The sequence below is a fragment of the Bos taurus genome, chromosome 28, assembly GCF_002263795.3.
Source record: "Bos taurus isolate L1 Dominette 01449 registration number 42190680 breed Hereford chromosome 28, ARS-UCD2.0, whole genome shotgun sequence".
NCBI classification, from domain to species: domain Eukaryota; kingdom Metazoa; phylum Chordata; class Mammalia; order Artiodactyla; family Bovidae; genus Bos; species Bos taurus.
The window spans coordinates 15,695,625-15,707,920 of record NC_037355.1 but is presented as its reverse complement, the minus strand read 5'-3'; the positions used below and the strand labels follow the sequence as shown (position 1 = coordinate 15,707,920).

Sequence of the window (12,296 nt, the reverse complement as noted above, 5' to 3'; positions counted from 1 at the left end):
CTGCTAAGTCGCTTCAGTCGTGTCCAACTCTGTGCGACCCCATAGATAGCAGCCCACCAGGCTCCCCCGAACCTGGGATTCTCCAGGCAAGAACACTGGAGTGGGTTGCCATTTCCTTCTCCAATGCAAGAAAGTGAAAGGGAAGTTGCTCAGTCGTGTCTGACTCTGTGCGACCCCATAGACGGCAGCCCACCAGGCTCCTCCATCCATGGGATTTTCCAGGCAAGAGTACTGGAGTGGGATGCCATTGCCTTCTCCACTGATACACTACTATATATAAAATAATCAACCAGGGCCTACTGTATAACACAGGGAACTATACTCAATATTTTGTAATAACATATACAAGAATCTGAAGAATAGATATGTATGTGTATGTGTACACATATATATATAAAATCACTTTGATGTATACCTGAAATTAACACAACTTTGTAAATCAACTTTCCTTCATATATATAAATTGAAAAAAGACCTTATCCCAAGCATTGCTACTTACTTGAGGACATATAACTACAGTCGAGACCAAGAGGCAAACATGACTGTAAACAACACAAGTCAAAACACAGAACTATAGTAAAAGATATAAACAGATTGCTAGGAGAATTCACTGGAAGATGTAATAAACTCCAATGGAGGAGAGCTTGCAAAGCTTCTCGGAAGTGCATATTTAAAGTGGCTTCTGAAGACAGATTTAAGGATTTAAGACTGGGCAGTGTGATGATACGTGCTAATCTCGCGACTGTGGCCTTTATCCTAGAGACCATAGGGTACCACTGGAAGTGTTGTGGTAGGAGAATAATACAGTCAGATGGGAGTTAGATAACCCTAGTGGTAGGAAAGGGAGTTAGTGGGAGGAGAGTTCCAACACGAGGAACCCAGTTACGAGACACAATGAGGGCCTGAACCCGGGCAGAGAGAACAGAAAGTTGAGGGCAGATGTGAGGAACATTTTAGAAGCCTAACAACCGGATTAACTCTATAGAGGGAGTGAGATTGTGAACTTGTGTGTAATCACTAACAAAAATATAGACCCTAAGAGGAGAAAAATAAAATTTGAGATTGAAATAGGTCAATCTGTAGTGCTTCAGTTTGTCAGTAATGAGGAAGAGAAATGGAGGCTAGTGAGCTTAATGTGGTATAGAAGTGGCCTGAGTGAAGATAAACCACAGGCTCACTAGCTGTGTAAGCCTGACTAACCTATTTAACTTCTCTGCCTTAATTTCTTGGCCTCTATTAGGATAAGAGTAACATATCTCATAGAGTTGTTGCTAGAATTAAATGAGTTACTCTATGTAAATCACTTAAAATAGTGACTGGCAAGCCCATAGTAAGCACTCAGCTATTATTATTAATAGTAGTGTTAAGAGAAGTGGGGTCAGGGATATAAATCAGGAGTTTGGGATTAACACATACACTACTATATATAAAATGCTGGCCACCCACTCCAGTGTCTTGCCTGAAAATCCCCATGGACGGAGGAATGTGGTGGGCTACAGTTCATGTGGTCATAAAGAGCTGGACACAACTGAGCAACTGAGCAACAGTAACAGTATATATTAAACAGGTAAACAACAAGGGCCTACTCTGTAGCACAGGAACTATACTCAGTATCTTGTCATTACTATACTGGAGAAGGGAATGGCAAACCACTTCAGCAGTCTTGCCTTGAGAAGCCCGTGGACATGTATGAAAAGGCAAAAAGATACGACACTGAAAGATGAACACCCCAGGTCAGTAGGTGTCCAATATGCTACTGGAGAAGAGCAGAGAAATAGCTCCAGAAAGAATGAAGAGGCTGGGCCAAAGCAGAAACAACGCCCAGTTGTGGATGTGTCTGGTGGTGAAAATAGACTCTGATGCTGTAAAGAACAACATTGCACAGGCACCTAGAATGTTAGATCCATGAATCAAGGTTAACTGGAAGTGGTCAGACAGGAGATGGCAAGAGTGAACATCAACATTTTAGGAATCAGTGAAATGAAATGGATGGAAATGGGTGAATTTAATTTAGATGACCATTATATCTACTACTGTGGGCAAGAATCCCTTAGAAGAAATGGAGTAGCCCTCACAGTAACAGTAGAGTCCAAAATACACTACCCGGGTGCAGTCTCAAAAAAAACAGAACGATCTTGATTCGTTTCCAAGGAAACCATTCAGTATTACAGTAATCTCAATCTATGCTCCAATCACTAATACTGAAGAAGATGAAGTTGAATGGTTCTATGAAGACCTACAAGATCTTCTATAACTAACACCAAAACAAAAAAAATGGCCTTTTCATCATAGAGGAGTGGAATGCAGAAGTAGGAAGTCAAGAGATACCTGGACTAACAGGCAAATTTGGAGTATAAAATGAAGCAGGGCAAAGGCTAACAGAGTTTTGCCAAGAGAACACACTGGTCATAACAAACACCCTCTTGCAACAACACAAGAAACGACTTTACACATGGACATCACCAGGTGGTCAGTACCAAAATCAGGCTGATTATGTTCTTTGCAGTCAAAGATGGAGAAGTTCTATACAGTCAGCAAAAACAAGACTGGGAGTTGACTGAGGCTCAGATCACCAACTCCTTATTGCAAAATTCAGATTTAAATTGAAGAAAGTAGGGAAAACCACCAGGCCATTCTGGTATGACCTAAATCAAATCCCTTAGGATTATACAGTGGAAGTGACAAATAGATTCAACAGATTGGATCCAATAGAGAACCTGTAGTACAATGAGGTTTATAATATTGTGCAGGAAGTGGTGACCAAAACCATCCCTAAGAATAAGAAATGCAACAAGGAAAAATGGTTGTCTGAGGAGGCCTTACAAATAGCCAAGAAAAGAAGAGAAACAAAAGGCAAAGGCGAAAAGGAAAGATATACCCATCTGAATGCAGAGTTCCAAATTGCAAGGAGAGATACAAAAGCCTTCTTCAGTGAATAGTGCAAAGAAATAGAGGAAAACAATAAAATGGAAAAGACTAGAGATCTCTTCAAGAAAATTAGAGATATCAAGGAAACATTTCATGCAAAGATGGGCACAATAAAGGACAGAGATAGTATGGACCTAAAATAAGCAGAAGATATTAAGAAGAGGTGGCAAGAATGCACAGAAGAACTGTACAAAAAAGGTTTTAATGACCCAGATAACCACAATAGTGTGCTCACTCACTTAGAGCCAAACATCCTGGAGTGTGAAGTTAAGTGAGCCTTAGGAAGCATTACTATGAACAAAAGCTAATGGAGTTGATGGAATTCCAGCTGAGTTATTTCAAATCCTAAAGGTTGATGCTGTGAAAGTGCTGCACTCAATATGTCAACAAATTTGGAAAACTCAGTAGTGGGTGGCCACAGGACTGGAAAAGGTCAGTTTTCATTCCAATCCCAAGGAAGGGCAATGCCAAAGAATGTTCAAACTACCACACGATGGCACTCATTTCACATGCTAGCAAGGTAATGCTCAAGATCCTACAAGCTAGGCTGTAACAGTATGTGAACCAAGAACTTCCAGATGTACAAGCTGGATTTAAAATGGGCAGAGGAACCAAAGATTAAATTGCCAACATTCACTGGATCATAGAGAAAGCAAGAGAGTTCCACAAAAACATCTACTTCTTCTTTATTGACTATGTGAAAGTCTTTGCCTGTGTGAATCACAACAAACTGTGGAAAATTCTTAAAGAGATGGGCATGCAAGACCACCTTAGCTGCCTCCTAAGAAACCTATATGCAGGTCAAGAGGCAACAGAATATTACATGGCACAACAGACCGGTTCCAGATGAGGAAAGGCGTACGTCAAGGCTGTATATTGTCACCCTGCTTATTTAACTTATATGCAGAGCACATCATGCGAAGTGCCAGGCTGGATGAAGCACAAGCTGGAATCAAGACTGTTGGGAGAAATATCAATAACCTCAGATATGCAGATGACACCACCCTTATGGCAGAAAGTGAAGAACTAAAGAGCCTCTTGATGAAAGTGAAAGAGGAGAGTGAAAAAGTTGGCTTAAAAGTCAACATTCAGAAAACTAAGATCACGGCATCTAGTCCCATCACTTCATGGCAAATAGATGGGGAAACAATGGAAACAGTGATAGACTTTATTTTCTTAGGCTCAAAAATAATTGCGGACAGTGATTGTAACCATGAAATTAAAAGACACTTGCTCCTTGGAAGAAAAGCAATGACCAATCTAGATAGCGTATTTAAAAGCAGAGACATCACTTTGATAACAAAGGTCCAGATAGTCAAAGCTATGGTTTTTCCAGTAGTCATATACAGATGTGAGAATTGGTCCATAAAAAAGGCTGAGTTCTGAAGATCAATGCTTTTGAACTGTGGTGCTGGAGAAGACTCTTGACAGTCCCTTGGACTGCAAGGAGATCCAACCAGTCAATCCTAAAGGAAATCAGTTCTGAATATTCATTGGAAGCACTGATGCTGAAGCCCCAATATTTTGGCCACTTGACGCAAGGAACTGATTCGTTGGAAAAGACGCTGATGCTGGGAAAGATTGAGGGCAGGAGGAGAAGGTAGCAACAGAGGATGAGTTGGTTGGATGGCATCATCGACTCGACTGACTTGAGTCTGAGCAAACTCTGGAAGACAGTGAAGGACAGGGAAGCCTGGAGTGCTGCAGTCCATGGAGTCACAAAGATTTGGACACAACTGAGCAACTAAACAACAACAACAACCTCTGTGTGTGTGTGTGTGTGTGTGTGTGTGTGTGTATACATATATATTAAACACTTTGCTCTACACTTGAAACTAACACAACACTGTAAATCAACTATACTTCAATTCTTTAAAAATGACGTAAATTTTTAAAAAAGAAAAGAGGTGAGAAGAGAGCCAGGAACAGCACCTGGAAGATCCTGGGTTTAGGAGGCCAGTGGGCTGAGCAGCGGCAGCCAGCTGTGCTAGAATACAGCAGTGGGAGAGGTCGGAACAGCAGCATCACTCAAATCCTCCCTGTGTCACATTGGTTTGTACTTCAGAACACTTTGTTATTTTGTATCACTTGTTTCTCATGGTATCCCTGGGAAACCAGTAGAATAGGTATTCTCATTCCTCTTTAATACAGACAGCAGAATCGATGAGGTTGTAGTTAATGACAGAAACGGATTTTAACTCCGGCTTCCTGATTCTGCTTCCAGGAAATCAGAACTCTGCTTTGAATTGTTTCACCCCAAATTCAGGACTCTATCCTCCAGAATATTTTCCAGAATTCATCTGGAGTAGATAATGCTTTTATGTAGCATTTCTTTTCATCTTTCTTACCCTTTAAAAAAAAATCCCTAATTGTCTAAAAGCAGGGCTCAATAGCCAGGTAGCTTGACTTCCAGTTCTGGCTCTCCCACACACTAAATGCACTGCCAGTATAATAGCCCTGTGGCTCTGCTTCCTTATTTGTAAAATGGAAGAAATAGTACCTCATGGTTATTAGGATTAAACAAGCTAATCCCCCTTAGAGCAGTGCCTGGCACATCATAAACATTTAATAATGACGACAATATTTAGTTAGTTGCCCTACTAAGTTAACTATAAAACGAGCACTGTATTTTTCTTCCACTGCCAACATGTACATCAATACTTTCCCAATAATTTCTTTTTTTAAAACTGGCCCTGTTACCTCAGATATTTTTTAATCAGAAGTCACTAGAAGAGAACAAAAAAAAATTAAGTCTCACTTATTGGTATTAGTTGAAGAACAAATCTACATAAACTGGGAATTATTTTTAAATTACACAATTAGCATTACATAAAGTAATTAGAATTAACGCTTAGGAAAAAATGTTCTTAGCCTCATGACTTCCTTAACAAGAGAGAAAAAGAGAAGGGAATGGAAGAGAGAAGTGGGTTAGGAAGAGAAGAACTAGAACAACAAATTCTCTGTTATCAGTGAGCTATAGGGAAGGCATATCAGAAAAGGCTTCCTTTAAGGCGTAACAGAGCTCAGTCTTTAAATGAATAAGAGTTAGCCTGCAAAGGTGGGTCTCACTAGGGAGAAGATAGCCCAGAGGTTCAAGAAGATGGCATTTGAAACACACTTAGAGGGTAAAGAGGAGTTAGAGATAAACGAAGATGGCAGCAGGGGATTATAGGTGGATACAAAATCATTAGCAAAGAAAAGGAAATTGGAAACCAACTGGGATGATGACTGGCATGTAGTCTAGATTCTCTAGATCTTCCAAGTGTGATCTGTGGACCAGCAGTATCAGCATCATCCAGGAGTCTTATTAGAAATGCAGAAACTCCTGGCTCACCCTGACCTACCCGATCAGAATCCACTTTAGAAGATCCCTGGGTGATAGGTATGCAGTTTAAGTCGTGGGAAGCACTGCTTCAGAACATATTACTGGCTCTTAATCTGGGTGGAACACTGGAATCATCTACGGGTTGTTTGTTTGTTTTTTTTTTAAGTTTTTATGCTGTGCGCCACCCAGCTGATATGGGATATGGCCTGGATACTGGGATTTTTTTTAAATCTCCCCAGATAACTCTAATGTGTATCCAAGTTTGAGAACCAGTGGAGATTGTTAAACAGTGATTTTCAGTGGAGAGTACGGGCAGTAAGCATGAAAAGATTTATTGGGCTGAACTGCAGAGAGCTAAAGGTGTAAGGGGGTGTGTGTGTGTGTGTGTGGGTGTGTGTGTGATGTTGCTGTTAGTTTGTTTTTAGTTAGGTACTAGCGGTTAAGTACCACTCTGCAGAGAGCTCAATTTGTAAGGGGCGTGGGTGTGTGTGTGTGTGTGGATGTGTGATGTTGCTGTTAGTTTGTTTTTAGTTAGGTACTAGCGGTTAAGTACCACTCTGCAGAGAGCTCAATTTGTAAGGGGCGTGGGTGTGTGTGTGTGTGTGGATGTGTGATGTTGCTGTTAGTTTGTTTTTAGCTAGGCACTAGTGGTTAAGTACCACTATTACATGAACCTATAAAGGAAAAGTTGGTTTTAACCAAAGGTGTAAGGGTTATGTGTGTGTGATGTGCTTTTAGTTTGTTTTTAGCTAGGCACTAGATGGCAACCCACTCCAGTGCTCTTGCCTGGAGAATCCCAGGGACGGGGGAGCCTGGTGGGCTACCGTCTATGGGGTCGCACAGAGTCAGACACGACTGAAGTGACTTAGTAGTAGTAGTAGCCCTGGTAAGCTGCACTCCATGGGGTCACTAAGAGTCGAACACGACTGAGCGACTTCACTTTCCCTTTTCACTTTCATGCACTGGAGAAGGAAATGGCAACCCACTCCAGTGTTCTTGCCTGGAAAATCCCAGGGACGGGGGAGCCTGGTGGGCTGCCATCTATGGGGTCGCACAGAGTCGGACACGGCTGAAGCGACTTAGCAGCAGCAGTGGTTAAGTACCACTATTACATGAACCTATAAAGGGAAAGTTGGTTTTAACCAAAGGTGTAAGGGTTGTGTGTGTGTGCGATGTGCTTTTAGTTTGTTTTTAGCTAGGCACTAGGGGTTAAGTACCACTATTACATGAATCTATAAAGGAAAGGTTGATTTTAACCTACATATATATTCCTGACTTGAAAATGTGATGAAGAAAGTACAACATTCATCTGTGAAATATAAACTGCCTTGAAAATTCAATGAATAGTTCTTTTTTGACATTTTAAATTTCTTAACAAATGTATACTGAAATAACTAAATAAAACGATTGGTTTTCTGAGTTGTTTTCCACTACACTGGGGTTTGAAAAGCATGAAAACCCAAAGACAGATTTCTAAATGCAAATGCCTCAAACTCAGGTCCATTATTTAAACCCAGACACAGAAGATGACTCAAATTCTCTTTCCGAAATGTCATCTTGAGGGAGCCTGCTCTTGCACCTTTCCATCAGATGGCGATCTCATCACAGTTTATACAGACTGTCACTATTGTGTAAGAACCCAGAGCCACTCTGCCAAGATGCTTATGCTTTTTGTGTAACAGTGTCCTTGGCGTACGCTTTTGCCCAATGAATAACATTCTTACACCCCATGTGGTTGGGGCCTAGACACCCTGACTGTGTGACCAAGAACAAGATAGCTATAAAAGGGGAAGTAACACTCTACTTTTTAAACAATCATTCACATTATACCTGGATATAAATAGGTTTAAGTAATAGATTTTTTTAAATTATAGAAACGTATCCACTATTTCTAGCAAGATAATGTTTGCTTGCATTGAGGTGATAAGAGAAAGACCTTGCTTCTTACTGCAAGATTAAGTGGGAAGCTGGATTGGTTTTTGGAAGATGAGGCCAAACAGAGCTGAACTGGGTTGTAGTGATGATCACATAGCTATATACATTTATTATTAACCTATATTTACAATAGATAAATTATATGGTATATAAATTCTGTATCAGTTAAGCTGTAAAAAGTTGAGGGGGGCAGTGTTCAATTAGAAGAAAATTGCTGAGAGGTTTCCCTAAGAAAACGAAGTGAGATCACTGGAGTAGCATTATCATAGAGCCATCTAAGAAGCCTGGTGCCTGGAAGATTAGGAATAGACAGTAAAAGCAGAGGTGAGAAAATCCTGATCTTCTTACTCTAATGTGCACGCTCTCTGGGACACGGCCTGCTCAGATGACTCACTTTCCTTCTCTGGAACTACTGCAGAGTCATGGGTGTGGGGCAGGTGTTCAAATCACCCCAGAAGGAACTGACACTTTGATGTTCTTGGCTCCAAGCATTAGTGACCTGGGGCAGGGAGGTCAGTAGGCTTTTAATACAAAAAAGGAAGGCAGAACCATAGTGGGGCAGACAGAGGAAGTACTGCACTAAGATGTTTGCAGAACCCCAGGATATTCCATCTAAAGGCAAAGAGACTTGTCTGGGGTACGTAAACAACCTCAGGGTCACTGAGAGCAATCTTAAACACCAACAGAAGCAGAATTCTAAAGGTTCTCCTGAACCAGCAGAAATCATCTGTGGCATGTGAACGAATAGGGTTGTTCCCAAAATTCGCCTTGCCTGACTCGCCTTTTCTCTAGGGGCTATGTCTTGTTCTCGGGCAGGCACTCAGTGTCACCTTCTCACACCGAGCAGGAGGAACGGACGTTTGCAGGAAGAATTTTGTGTTGTGGAGGAGGCGTTCCTACCAAGAACAATTCTGCATAGGAGTATGAACACCTCTGGCAAAGGAGGTTAATTTATTTTGATGTATTAAGACTGGTTATAAAACACTGATGCAGGTATAATCAGATAGGACAAGATGTTCTCAGTGGAGCCTCCATAAAAAATCTCAAGTAAAATTAATCTATCCTATAATGACTGATGTGAGGCAGGAGAAAAAAAATATATTCTTTGCAATGGCATAAAATAGTCATGAATTTGAATTTGCATATGGAAAAGCAATTTCATAGTAACCAAAGTAATGAGACTGTTCTCCCTTTATGAAAGGTAGCATTTTGTTGGAGAAGAGACTTAGCATAAAACAAACAGGCATGATTCAGGACCTCCATCCTGACTGTATCCCTGGTCCTGTGTGCCCTTAAAAACCCCATACATTTTGGTGGAAATCTCAGAGCACTACTCTCAGCCTCTGTATTTCACAGATAAGACCAAGGTCCAGAGGTCTGCAAATGGCTTTCCCCAGTACCTGATGAGTGATCTGAGCAACAGAGACAGAACCAGAAGAGGGTCTTTCTAACTCAATCCCCGAAACCCCTAATACAGAAAGTAATGTTCTGTGGAGGGTCCAGGGTCACCCAGAGAAGGTCACTGCCTTCTAAAAGCTTTCCAGCACACCTCAGGGCTTTGTCCTCTGACACATCTAGCAAATCACCTCAGTCAAAAGCATGTTAAACCACTCCATTAGGAAGTCGAGGGCCCCCATTCTCTGAGGCTTTTCTGTTGAATGGCAAGGGAGACTTCAGCAACTTCTTTAAAAAGGGGGGGTGGGTAGCAAGGGAAAGAAAGCTAAACTCAACACCTATTGTTTCTCTTTCCACAGGATCATGTGTTTTTACTGCCAGTATTGAGAAATTCATGGAAGTTGTCAGCAGGAAGTAAAAATTTACAGAGAAGGGTGTATGTGTTTGCCGCTTCCACACATTAATGGCATGATTTTTTTTTTTTTAACGCAAAAAGAAAAAGGAAAAAAAACCACCCACATTTTAATTTAGCATGAGCCAATTTACAGAGCATGGAAATTCACTTTCATTCCCAGGATTGGCACGTATGCAATTAGCAATGCAGTGTATATACAAGAAGCCATGCTGTTAACAGTTTATCTCAAGTAATTTGGTGTCATTTATAAAAGGAAGAAATTTCTGCCGCCAGAAGGGACAGAAGGAGAAGGAGATGGAACGATCAAATCACGGAGAAACACTAAAATTACTGAATCCACAACAGCTCGCCTTATTTTTCTTGGACCCAAACTGTCAGGGTATAAACACTATTTGTTTCTTTTTTAAAACATCTATAGTTTTGCTGTAAATAATAACACTGTATAAATTCTAACAGAAAAATAGAATAAATGTTGATAAGGCACTGCCTCTTAGAACACAAACAGAATATTGCAAATGCATTTAACATAATAGGGGTCTCAAGTGACTTCACCCTAGAAGAGGGAGGAGGGTTAATGGGTGGGGGGATCTTCACTGATTCTTGTACATTAGCAATTATAATGTTTGTATATGCAAAACTGCTAGCTTGATTTAAAAAAAAAACAACAACAAATCTTTAAAATCTGCTGCAAATTTAAATAATTCCCCAAATGAGGAATTCTGTAGTTCTGTGAAAAAAAATTTTTCTTCAGAATACTAATATTTTGATGCATGTGTATCACCTTATTTTGATTAAATCTTTTCCAATTTTGCAAACACTACAGTATACTGCAACACAGAAGATTTTATCTGTAAACACAAAGCCCTTCATCTAATATTTGTTGCTCTTGCCAATTTTTCAATGAAATGATCTAAAAATGAAAAAAAAAAAAAAAAACCTATACAGTAGTTGCTTTAGGGGGAGGGGGGTGCTCTTAGTGCTTAAAAGGGTAATGCTTGCCGCTTTAGAGGTGGATGGTGCTCAAAAGAGGCCCCCGTCAGGGGTGTTTTAAATGGACTGAACAGAATTCTTAGCTAGTAGAATGGCAGCACGCTGTAAAATTACTCCTGTTTCGTGTACTGGCTATAAGATGTAGACACCTTTCAGTAAGCCAATCACTTGTAACCATTCTCGCCATGTCATACTAGGTTAATAAGGCTGCTGTGTTTTAAAGGGCATTTTTATTTGGGTTTTGGTGAAATCCTTTAATTTGTTGATTATATTCATATAAAATCAGCATTCATTGACACATAGCTCTAATGACATATGTATGAAAAACCATACACTGGATGACCTACTCGATTATTTAAAGCAAAAATAAATTGTGTTAAACTCTTCACCTATCTGTGCTCTAAAGTGTCCTTGTGTTCTCTGACAAAAGGTAAACTACCTTAACTCCTTGTCACGCGGCCACAGTTGTCCTCTTCACCAGCTTCCCTTGTGCTTCTGCCTCTGATCACTGAAGAGACAGTCCCCAGGGTTCAGTCGTGTCCTGCCAACTCCCAACTTAACACAAGTTCTGTGCATTTCACGGAGAAGCCAAAAATTAGACGCCTGACAAGCAATCTTTGCCCACATCTGGTTTGAGCTGCCCCCGAAATGCGGAGAATTAACAGCTGTTAACAGCTGACGCGTCCAGAAGTTGTAAAAGAGCACCTCCAGGAACCATCCCTACACCATAGGCTTGTAGCCCATAAAGCAATTGTTTTAAAGTTGACATCCACTGTCAGTACTTGTAAGCTGGGCGATTTCACCCAAATTTCTAACTTCTCTGGAAAAGCATGATTTGTAACCACAGGCCTCATTGCAGCAAGCTGCTGCCCCTGCCCTCTCCAGCCAGGCCTGTGGTCTCCAGGAACCACAGTCCCAGCCCTGCTTCTTAGGCCACGAGCCCTGACTGGCCTCATAGGAGCTGGAGTCTGTGATCAGATGATGCATGACAAGCTCAACAAGGGCAGAGACCATGGCTGCTTTAATTCTTATCCTAGTCCAGAGCCTGGCATACAGTAGTGGTGGTAGCAGCAACTAGGGTCATCATTGCTAAAACTGGGACACTCACGATATGCCAGATAAGTATGTTGCCTTTATTAACTCAGTGCTCATAACTACTTTATGAGTAGATACTATCTTTGATAGTAATAGTCCCTGTATAAATATTCAGTGGGTGCTGAGAGCCATTCAGCAGTGTCACAGGCTGCCTGTTATTTAGGATTATTGCCAAAGGGGATGTTGTTCCCAATTGGGTTTCAATATAAATGC

The 12,296-nt window shown here is 40.9% G+C and overlaps 1 protein-coding gene across 8 annotated transcripts in view; it reads left to right on the top strand.

The window, feature by feature from the left end:
- Window positions 1-11,380, top strand: part of ANK3 (ankyrin 3) — a 749,833-nt gene extending 738,453 nt beyond the window's left edge. For all 8 annotated transcript variants that reach the window (XM_024986627.1, XM_059882494.1, XM_059882492.1 and 5 more), the window contains one exon: window positions 9,943-11,380. The gene's annotated coding sequence lies outside the window, so the exon portion shown is untranslated. The remainder of the gene's footprint in view (window positions 1-9,942) is intronic.
- Window positions 11,381-12,296: the final 916 nt, after the last annotated feature.